This window comes from Hyla sarda, chromosome 2, assembly GCF_029499605.1.
Source record: "Hyla sarda isolate aHylSar1 chromosome 2, aHylSar1.hap1, whole genome shotgun sequence".
In the NCBI taxonomy this organism is placed as follows: Eukaryota; Metazoa; Chordata; class Amphibia; order Anura; family Hylidae; genus Hyla; species Hyla sarda.
Genome location: NC_079190.1, coordinates 8394266 through 8406780, shown reverse-complemented (window position 1 = coordinate 8406780; position 12515 = coordinate 8394266).

Genomic DNA, 12515 nt, shown 5'->3' with positions numbered 1-12515 from the left:
GCAGGATCTATGGGCGGTGATGAGTGGCTGACAGCGGCAGGATCTATGGGCGGTGATGAGCGGCTGGCAGCGCAGGATCTATGGGCAGTAATTAGTGGCTGACAGCGGCAGGCTCTATGGGCGGTGATGAGTGGCTGACAGCGGCAGGATCTATGGGCAGTAATTAGTGGCTGACAGCGGCAGGATCTATGGGCGGTGATGAGTAGCTGACAGCGGCAGGATCTATGGGCGGTGATGAGTAGCTGACAGCGGCAGGATCTAGGAGCGTGTAAACAGAATAACAGTATTATGGGCATATGAAACCATGTAAATGCCATGAGCGTATGAATAGTGTGAAGTGCCATAAGCGTATGAACAGTATGCCTATGAGCGTATGTGCAGTATAAATACTATGAGTGTACGTGCAATGTAAATGATATGAGCATACTTGCAGTATGAATGTTATTAGTGTAAGTGCAGTATAATGCTATGTGCGTGCAGTGTGACTGCTATGAGCGTGCGTGCAGCATAAATGCTATGAGCAGGCATGCAGTATAAATGCTATGAGCGTGCGTGTGACTGCTATGAGTGTCCGTGCAGCATAAATGCTATGAGCATATGTACGGAATAAACACTATGAGCGTGTGTACAGAATAAACACTATTAGCGTATGTACAGAATAAATGCTATGAGCATGTGTACAGAATAAATGCTATGAGCGTGTGTACAGAATAAACGCCATGAGCGTGTGTACAGAATAAACGCCATGAGCGTGTGTACAGAATAAACGCTATGAGCATACGTACAGAATAAACGCTATGAGCATACGTACAGAATGAATGCTATGAGCGTATGTACAGAATGAACGCTATGAGCGTGTGTACAGAATGAACACTATGAGCGTGTGTACAGAATAAATGCTGAGTGTGTGTACAGAATAAATGCTATGAGCATATGTACAGAATAAACACTATGAGCGTGTGTACAGAATAAACGCTATGAGCGTGTACAGAATAAACGCTATGAGTGTGTGTACAGAATAAATGCTATGAGCATATGTACAGAATAAACACTATGAGCGTGTGTACAGAATAAACGCTATGAGCGCGTGTACAGAATAAACGCTATTAGCGTGTGTACAGAATAAATGCTATGAGCGTGTGTACAGAATAAACGCTATGAGCGTGTGTACAGAATAAACGCTATGAGCATACGTACAGAATAAACGCTATGAACGTATGTACAGAATAAACGCTATGAACGTGTGTACAGAATAAATGCTATGAGCATACGTACAGAATAAACGCTATGAACGTATGTACAGAATAAATGCTATTAACGTGTGTACAGAATAAACGCTATGAACGTATGTACAGAATAAATGCTATGAGCGTGTGTACAGAATAAACGCTATGAGCGTGTGTACCAAATGAAAATTGAATGAGTATACAGTATAATTCTATGCGTGCATGACCACTATGAGTGAAACACAGTACCAACTCCAAAAGTGCATGGCACGAGTGCATGTGCTGTACAGAAAACAAGGGCGCATGCCCATACAACCACTGGAAAAATGTGTATGAAAATACTATGAAAATGCATGAAAACTATGAACTGTATGCAAAGCGTAAATGCATCTCATGTAACCACCGCATGTAGCTGCAGCTAAGTGAATTATACCTGCGCGTGGCGTCCACCCACGTGACTCTGGAGCCAGCCCGATCCCACCAATCATGCGCTAAGAGGCTTCAGTAACCTGCGGAATCACAAGACGGCCCGCATACAGACTGCCAGCGACTCCCCACAAGACAGAGATTTCATTGTACTGGAGGTAGGACCACCGGTGCCACCGCGGATGACGTGCAGCCCAGCATCTGGCGATGAGGCAGCCCACGGGGCGGCGCCAGGAGCCAGGACTGCGTCACCCGCAGGACCGCGGCCACGAAAGAAAAGCCGGTGCGCCCGGCAGGTAGAGGTGCCCCGAGTGCCGAGGATACACACGGAGCCCAGGCTAAAGGGAGACGCCGCACTATGAGTGACATCCAGATCAAAAACTCAGCCCCTACTTACCAGTCCTCTTCTGTTCCTGACTCCAGCTACCGCCGGTTCTATACCACGGTGCCTGGAAATACTTTACCCCCGTGACCGGTGAGCTGTAAATCACGCCGCATGAGACAGCCGGTATGATGCAGAGGCCACGCCGTCTGCTGTGGGCTTCCAAATCAGTGACTCTTCACTAGAGTGAGCGCCGCAGAAGTGTCAGGAAATTCAAAACCCCGGACCTTCTGCAAAATGTCATGTACGCCCCACCAGTAGGTGCAGGGGAGTTATATATCCCCGCCCCCTGCCTTAACACCCTGCCTAGAAGTGCAGTGGTGGAAACAACTTAGGCCCCTCACATAAATGTAGCCTGATAGGCTTATACTTACACACCTTCCCTCCAGCTCTATCTGTATACTGCTGCTATCTTTATGTGATCAGGATATATAGTAGTTATACACCTCCCCTCCAGCTCTATCTGTATACTGCTGCTATCTCTATGTGATCAGGATATATAGTAGTTATACACCTCCCCTCCAGCTCTATCTGTATACTGCTACTATCTCTATAGGATCAGGATATATAGTAGCTATACGCCTCCTCCTCTATCTGCATACTGCTGCTATCTCTGTGGGACCAGGCTATGTAGTAGTTATACACTTCCCCTCCAGCTTTATCTGTATACTGCTGCTGCTATCTCTGTGGGATTAGGATATATAGCAGTTATAAACCTCCCCCTCAGCTCTCTGTATACTGCTGCTATCTCTATGGGATCAGGATATATAGTAGTTATACACTTTCCCTCCAGCTCTATCTGTATGCTGCTGCTGCTGCTGCTGCTGCTGCTATCTCTATAGGATCAGGATATATAGTAGTTATACACCTCCCCTCCACCTCTATCTGTATACTGCTGCTATCTCTATGGGATCAGGATATATAGTAATTATACACCTCCCCTCCAGCTCTATCTGTATACTTCTGCTGCTTTCTCTATGGGATCAGGATATATAGTAGTTATACACCTCCCCTCCACCTCTATCTGTATACTGCTGCTATCTCTATGGGATCAGGATATATAGTTTTTATACTCCTCCCCTCCAGCTCTAACTGTATACTGCTGCTGCTATCTCTATAGTATCAGGAGATATATAGTAGTTATACACCTCCCCTCCCAGCTCTATCGGTATACTGCTGCTATCTCGATGTCATCAGGATATATAGTAGATATATTCCTCCCCTGAGGCTGTTTTCTCACATTGAATTTTTAGTTTTTTGCTGTTATTTTCCCCAAATCATGACAAAAATGGTGCTATTGTACAAATCACAGAAAACATGCATTTTTATAGCTTTTTCGGAAAGTCACTAGCAAAATGCAGTAAAAACATGTGAAGACCTAAAAAAGAGAAATCTTCATAAAACACCTCAGTTGTGATTACAGGTCAAATCACTTTCTCCTCATGACAAAAAATTCTTCAAAAAAAAAAAAAAACTCACTTTGAATAAGAAAATGCATCAAAACTGCACATAATGTGAATTGACCAGAAACCACTAATGAGTCTAATCAGTTCACCTGGGTGACCTCCAGCACCAGCAGCCTAATTAGATGACCAGGTGCAGTGATCAGACCCCACCCCCTCTCTCTGCAAAGCCAGTGGATTCATGGGAAATTTGACCAGCATTGATGGAATTGCAACCTGTATGGCTGAAAACCCCTATGCCTGCCACATCCTCTAAACAGGTAAACACAAGGCATACACAAGGACCTCTGCATTATTCTCTAATAATATCCTGTCCTGCATTATATAAGAGAAAAAAAAAAAAATTCCAAAGTGATTCGTCCCAAAATGAGTAGGGGATATCTAGTAAGAAAAAGAGAGAAGTGAGAACAGATGAGAATTCATTGCAGATCATCAATGTGACCGGAACCTGAGAAATAGGGGCGAACCACAATGGGATTTACTGTAAATCTGTATACCGTATATACTCGAGTATAAGCCGGGTTTTTCAGCATGATTTTCCGTGCTGAAAACGCCCCCCTCGGCTTATACCCCCGTCAATCCCTTCATCAGTGGTCTTCAACCTGTGGACCTCCAGATGTTGCAAAACTACAACTCCCAGCATGCCCAGACAGCCATCGGCTGTCCGGGCATGCTGGGTGTTGTAGTTTTGAAACCTCTGGAGGTCCGCAGGTTGAAGACCACTGCGGCCTCCGTCATCATCCAGCCCCCCCCCGCCCCCTTTTGTTTTGTACTCACCTCCCCTCGGCGGGAAGTTAGGGTGAGCTGGTCCGGGCCATCTATGCTGCAGGGACCGTCCGGTGGGGAGGGTTAGTCGTTCTGGGCTGTCCATTGTCACCGGGGGGGCCACTTCTTCGCGATTCGGGCCCGGCCCCGGACTAGTGACGTTGGCTTGACGACGACGCACAGGGACGTTCATGCGCAACGTCCCTGTGCGTCGTCGTCAAGGCAATGTCACTAGTCCGGGCCCGCAGCGCGGTGAAGAGGCCCCCCCGTTGAAAATGGACAGCCCGCAATGACTAACCATCCCCACCGGATGGTCCCTGCAGCATAGATGGCCCGGACCAGCTCACCCTAACTTCCCGCCGAGGGGAGGTGAGTACAAAACAAAAGGGGGGGGGGGGCTGGATGATGATGATGAAGGCCGCAGTGGTCTTCAACCTGCGGACCTGCAGAGGTTTCAAAACTACAACACCCAGCATTCTGGGAGTTGTAGTTTTGCAACATCTGGTGGTCCGCAGGTTGAAGACCACTGATGAAGGGATTGACAGGCGGTGATGATAAAGGGGGTGATGATGACAGGGGGGGGGATGATGTATTTCCCACCCTAGGCTTATAGTCGAGTCAATAATGTTTCCTGGGTTTTCGGGGTAAAATTAGGGGCCGCGGCGTATATTCGGGTCGGCTTATACTCGAGTATATACGGTATATAAAAAGCATCTGATGTAGATACATTACATGAGTCATATCCTGTAGATCTTTTATTTAAAAATATAAAACATTACAACAATTATAAGCAACACCATAACAATAATACAAACAACATACAATATATATAAGTAACGAGTCCATATAAGTCCTTAAATGTCCATCAAAGTATTTCCTGGTCCAGCCACATTCTCACCAAACACACCACTATAACAACCCCACAAATGTAAACCACTAAACACTAATGAATAATAATAATAATAATAGTAATAATAATAACAAATAATAATCATAATATTCATAACCTTAATACTAATAATTAAACTAAAACCCCCTTGGCCCGGTTGCATTCTTCTTACCCAAAATAAATAGAAACCCCCTTCCCCCCCTTTCTCCCACCACCCAACCTGAACGTAACCCCAACACAATGTGATGAACCAACCCCTAGAAAAAAATAAATAACATGCTAATATATACAAACATTAAATATATAATCACTAAATATATATATAAATACACAAACAGAAATATATACAAAAATAGTACAAACTATACAAACCAAACAAACAACAATGAGGCTTTCCAGCCACACAAAGCCCAAGTTTAGTGCCCGAGGATAGACACTCAGTCAAAAAACCGCAGTCAAGAGGGGAACCAAAGTGTCCTTAAAGGTCTTATAGAACTCAGATGTTAAGCCATCCGGACCGGGTGACTTCTTGAGGGCAAGCCCATCAATCGCCATCCTAACTTCCTCTTCCCGGATCATCTCTGTCAAAACGTCAAGAGAGGGGTCTACTCCTGGTTCAGGGACGGTTTCAGCCAAGAAAGCTGATACCTTATCTCGATCTAGATCCTTCCTTCCCAAGAGGTGCGAGTAGAAGGATCTGACGACCTCCAGGATCCCTGATCTGGACCTCTTCAAGGATCCCGTACTATCAATCAGTCCTGAGACTATTTTACTATTCACTGACATCTTGCAGTTTCTGTAAGGGTCGGGCGAGCGGTACTTCCCGTAATCCCTCTCAAAAACCAAAGATGCGTGCCTATCGTACTGACACCTCATCAACAAGGACTTCACTCTGGAGATATCGTCACGACTACCTCCAGTCGAGAAAAGGTTCTCAAGTTTCTTCCTCAGGCCCTGGTACAAACGGTACCTGTTTAGGCTTCTGAGGCCCGAGAGCTGGCGGAAGAATCTCGCCACCCCTTTTTTGAAGATCTCCCACCACTCTGACTTACTGCTACAAAGGCCCAGCAATGGTACCTGGCTCTGAAGAAAATCCTCAAAAGGACTGTCTTATCTCCGCTTCTTCCAAGAGAGACGAATTCAGCTTCCAATAGCCTCTGCCCATCCGGGGGGTCTCTGTGACATTCAGAGAAAACAAAATTAAACAGTGATCGGAGAATTCCACCTCAACAACAGACACTGCTGAAGAGACGGCTTCCTCCTTTAAATAAAACCTATCTATCCTAGACCTACAACTACCCCTATGATGATAGGTGAATCCCGCTTGACCTCGGGTGTGTCAGATGTGGACATCCACCAGGCACAAATCGAGCCGTATCTGACTTAATGCTGGCAACATTAATGGATGCCAGAGTCAACGGAGAGGGTGCCGCCATCAAGGGTGATTGAGTTAGACAGCTTTCTTTTTCCCACCATCCTTCCCATCCACCCCATCACCCTCCTCATCAGATGGTTTACCCCTTTTTAGTGAGATGGATGTGTCCATTTTCCCTTTATTTACATTTTCCTTGTCCCCTGACTCCGGGCCAGTCCCCCCCCCCTGAAGACATAGGTTCCCCAGGGAGAGAGGACTCAGCGTCTCCTGTGGGCCCCACCGCAACATCCAGTCCCTCACCCCCAGCCTTCTCTTCCGAAGAGGAAATGTTGCGGAGGGCCTGGAACCTGTTGGAGAGACCAATCAGAGGGGGGTCAGTTGTACCTTCCTTTGGCATCTGGCGGGTGGGAGAAGATCTTAAATCTCCATTTTTCTTATTCCTCCGAGTACCCTGCTTTGTTTCTGCCCATCTCCCACTGTCCTCGTCCATGCTCTCACCATGGGAGGACAGCGAGGAGACAGCATCCTCCTCTTTGTGGATCTTCCCAAACTCCTCATCCAGTTCACTATCCCCCAGGGCCTCAGCAGTAACACTGGCCGCAGGGACAGGATCAGGAGTCACCCCAGTTGGCCGATGCTCCTGTGACTCCCGAACCTCCATATCCCTTTGACGCTTCTTGAGACACCTCAGTTGGGCAGGCGTCTTCTGCTTACTTTTCTTCCCTGGCCCCTGCACCCCTTCATCCCTTCATCCCCGCCAGCCATCCCCCCAGCAGAATCCATCTCATGGCTTACTCCCAGCGGGGCAACGACCGTGTTGACAAAGGAATGAGGGCAGCGACTGAATGGGTGACCTAAGTCACCACACAGGTGACACCTAATCTCCGCACAAGATGCAGCGAGATGGCCTATTTCCCCACACAGAGTGCACTTCTGCACAGTGCAACTGGCACTAAAATGTGTGGGGTCACCACATCTGTGACAGAGCTTCAGCTAACCCTGGTAGAAGATCTGGATACGATCCCTTCCGAGGAAGGTCGCAGATGGTATATGGGTAACGGTGTTTCCTGAACGCCTAAGCTTGACCATAAACGTCCAGGCCCCTGACCAGATGCCATATTCATCCCTGTTCTTTTTTGGGACCTCCACCACCTCACCATACCGACCTAGCCACGTCATGATGTCAATACAAGAGAGTGATTTGTTACGGGTTAAAACGGGCACTTTCTTGACATTGTTCTTTACCAGCTCATAATTCGACCAGAAGAGCTCAAGCCCCTCCGGCCGAACAAAGCTTATATCAAACTCAGGGGTACCATAAGGATTTATCAAGGCATAGATGTCAGCTGCCTTAAAGCCCAAGTTCAGCAGAAGCTCAACAACTTTAGATGTTGGAGGACATGTATCACTGCCTCTCCACCTCAGCCGGACCACATTCCTTCAGAGACCGCCTTGCCCGGCTGTCGGGAGGGACCACACAGTATTCCCCCCTTTCCTCTCGGAAGGCTGAAAGACCATGTCTTTCTATCCAAAAGGAGATATCAACCTCCCTACCCTCTACATTGATTGATCTCTCCCCTGTCCTTAAGGCCCCCAGGAGACCCTGCTGCAAATTGCACTCCCCAGTGCCAGAAGACGAGGAAGGTGCTCCCCTCCCCCCAGCGGCGACATTTGCGTAGCTGAGTACTGGTGCTGCCACCGCTGGGGGTGCAACTGGACCAGGCCCTAGATCCCCACCACTTATCTGTGCCCCTTCACCACCCTCCTCCACATAATCCATACTCACACCATTTATACCTGTTTTAGCTGATGTGCCCCCCATACCTCCACCCGTGCTACAGCCCATACCATCATTCACTCCAACATTCACCTTCTCATTCATACTGGCTGGACCGGTGCGTTCTGGTGCAGATATTGTACCATCAGCATCACTGGGTACCAGAGCTGGAGCCACTGCCACAGGACAGGCCACCAATCCCTTATTCAAGGACCGGGAAGCCTGCCTAGCCTGTTTATTAGCAGCCCCAGCCCTGTTTTTACTGGTACCCTCTGCCTCATCAGTACTGGAATTTCCTGCTCCTGGGCGCCGCTGATCCGGATAAGCGGCGCCAATACAAAATAGGGGTATAAGTCCAGTCTTTCTGAGAGTCGAAGAGATCTTAGCCCCGGCAGATCCTCCACGACGACACCGCTGCTCCAAAGGAACAACAGTGCCAGTGCTCAGAGCCACCGGAGCTCCCGCAGCCGACTCTAGCACAACCCAATGTGCCAGAGCCTTTACTGCCCATCTCTGGGCCAACATCACTGTCCGACCTCACAGCCGATATATTGTCTGCTCCACCACTGCAAACAGCGACAGAGCTCACTGCCACACAAGACTCCATACTCTCCCCACTCTCCTGCACTGTGTCCACAGCAGAACTCAGGCTGGGCTGAGAAATGGAGTTCACACAGTGAGCTGACCCTGCGGCCAGTCTGGGGGGCTCAGGGAGGGGGGTATATACAAATGTTACCTACTCCTGGAGCTTGGTCTTCTTTGACTTCTTCTTTTTCCTTCCCCCAGGTGCCTCCTCTGGTAACTCATCTCCAAACGTGAAATCCTGGAGGCGACCTGGGGACTCCAGGAGCTGGATCTGGGCCATCAGCGTCCCTCCCTGGTGACTGGTGCTGCTCTCATCCCCCGAACCGCCAGAGCCGTGGCCAGATGACATTGCCACTTGCCCTGCAGGGAGGCCACTGTATGGGGTCAGATGTTGCAGACCCCCGGGTGAATTTGGCTCAACATTATTGGCCTCCGCAACGTCTCCTTCCTCCTCCACCCATGGCTGAAGCCCCCTCAGCTTTCTTTGCTTCTCCCTCTCCTTTCTGCGAAGCGATCTTCATTCTGAAGCTTTTCTTTAAATGGTCCGCTGTTCTCCAAAATAAACGTTTTCCTTTTCTTTAGATTGCAGATGCTGGCTTTTAGCTGTTTAATCCTTGCTGACAGCTCAGCCTTCTGGCGTTTGGACGCAGTGTCCATTAAGGCTTTTGCCTCCTGTACCTCCTCCTGGAGCCTATACAAGGTGTTTCTTGCTTCTTCATATCCCTGAAGAATGTCTGCCACCCGAGACCCATAGGTGGTTCCAGGCTCCTGGGCCTTTGGCATTGCCCAATCCTCCTCCACACCTCCATGGGCATTTGGCTTTGCTCCAGGAGGAGTATCACAGTCCATAGCATCTGCAGTACCTTTTATTTGCTGCTTGTTGGAGCAGCCTTGCAGTTACTCTTTGTCTCCATGGGCTCAGGAGGTGCTGGAGATGCATCGCTGCATCTCCTGGCAGAGCGCCTTAACCCGGAGACCTCTGGTGCAGTTCCTGACGCTGGTCCCTCTGCAACTGGTCATTGGCTCCCCCTGCCCCCCGTGGACCTACTTCGGGGGGCAGGTGTTGGGGTTCTCCACTCTTCGCTCATACCAGGAAACGGACCCTCCTTCTGGGAAAGGAAGGTCGTTCCTGGGAGACAGATGGATCTCTCTCAAGGTCGAGTACACCAAACGCAGACCTAAACAGGAAGATGCTCCCTCTAGTGGCCAGACTCCAGAGCTGTACTCACTATTCTGCTGGTGAGGTCACTGTGTACATATATTACATTACTTATCCTGTACTGATCCTGAGTTATATCCTGTAAATCTTTTATTAGAAAAATATAAATCATAAAACACAAAACCAGCACAACTTTGCCATAGTGGAAAACAACAAAATGAAATAACATTAACCCATACTTTTCAAGAACAAAAATCCTGCCTAAACGGTCAGCCCAGCTTTTCCAAAAATACTAGTACTACACAAAACATAACCAAACACACTCACATGCATGCATACATACCTAATGTGCAAAAACCAAAAATAAAATAGCATATTTAGCTTTAACTAAAAAAAAAACACCCAAACTTGGGAGAATCACACATTACAAAAATACAACAAGCTCTCCCACGGCACACAAAAAAATAAAAAAAATTTCTTACATTTTTTTGCTCCTAATAATAATACTATATTATCCACAAACTACAAACATGCACACAACCATTTCTTTACAACATATAAAAAAAAAAAATAAAAAAAAATATTCAACAAATAAAAAACACCCAAACTTGGGAAAATCACATATTACAAACAGAAATCAACCCAAAAAGTACACAACAGATACAAAAATACAAAAAAAAAGAAAAAAAACTGGTTCGACTGCCATCTATCACTACTATAAACACTATATAAAACACTATATAATACACAAACCAAGATATAAAATGAACAAAAATATAATATTTACTATACATACTATATACATATAACCTATATACACACACACACCTATAAATATACAGAAAACACACCTACAAATATGATAAAACAACCTACTCTAAACTGTCCCTTCACCCACACCACCCGCCCTCCTGTACATGGGTCAGAGCCCATAGAGTTCATAGTCCTCAATGTCCAGTCCATAACTGACCCCTGCCAGGTCCACCAAAACAAACAACCACCACCACCCACAAATACACCCTCCCAACCTAGAACTCCTCCCAACCAGCTGTATCATTATCACCATTACAATATACATAAACAAACAATACAACCCACTTTAGGCCCAAGTTCGGTGCCTGTAAGCCCTTCATAACCTTAACATCTGAAAACAAAACAAAAAGCTATGGTGCACATGCATTAGCCCACCACCAGGAAGAAGGATGGCAATCCTGATACATACAAAATTTACATTCTTTCCCTAACTCCACCCTACCTCTCTCCCTACCATTATCCCTAAAAATAAACTGACCCTACTATCACCCTAACCCTGTCCCTTCATTACTGTCCCTAACCAAATCAAGGGTACTCTACCCAAAAGGTCTAGTACCTAGGGCACATCAAAAGAAAACCCTCTCCATAGGAGAGAAGCCCTACTGGTACCAAGACTGCCATACTCCAAAGACCTGATCTTCCCGAGGTCACCAGTGATGTTCCTACAGACCTCCACCTCGGAGAGGACTTTCTGCTGTGTAGACACTAAACACCGTGCATTCCACGTGTAGTACCTAACCACTAAACTGACTAAGAATAAAGTGCCCCGATCACGGCCACCCAGGTTCCTGAATGCCCCATAAGCCCACTCTGGATAGGTAAGGCCGGCAAGTTGACTCCAGCCGATGGAAGCGCCCACCCTGTTGTAAACCCCTATATGAAAGGGACAATGAAGCAGGAAATGGTCCATGCTTTCCAGCGTGTCCCCGCACTCTTCTCGGGGACATCCCCGGTCATCAGATCTCCTACACTTCAAATTGTCCCTCACATATAGCTTCCCCTGAAAGCAGCGCCAGGCCAAGTCCCAAAACTTCTGGGGGGATCCTTTTCAAGTTTAAAAGATACAACCCCACCCTCAGATCCCGACCTGGGCAGTCCCTGGGCGCCAGAGGCTTCTGGAAATGGGTCAACAGAACCCGTTTGTCAAGGAACTGCCTTGACTGGGTCCTGATCTCCCACACTCCCAGACCCCACCGACGTATCGCCTTCAGAGTCGGGGTAGCGTAAGCCGGAAGATATCCATGGGGCGTACGGAGGTCCTTCACTTGCCCTCCTGTCTCCCATTCCTGGAAGAAAGGCCGAAACCATTCCCTGCAGGAGAGTACCCACGGAGGAGCCCTCTCTGACCAGAGGTTTGCGATGTTGGCTTTCAAGAAGGTGTTCGTTAAGAACACCACAGGGTTTACCATAGATAAACCCCCTAGTCTCCTCGTGCGGTACGTAACCTCCCTCTTGACTAGGTTCATCCTGTTCCCCCATAACAGTTGGAAAAACAGGCTGTAGATCCTAGTGTAGTAAGCCTCTGGCAAGATACATACGCTGCCCAGATAGATAAACAAGGGGAGCAGGTACGATTTGATCAGGTGTACCCTTTCCCTGAGGGTCATAGACCAACCCTTCCACTTGTCCACCTTCTGAGTGGCATCCTGGAGCTT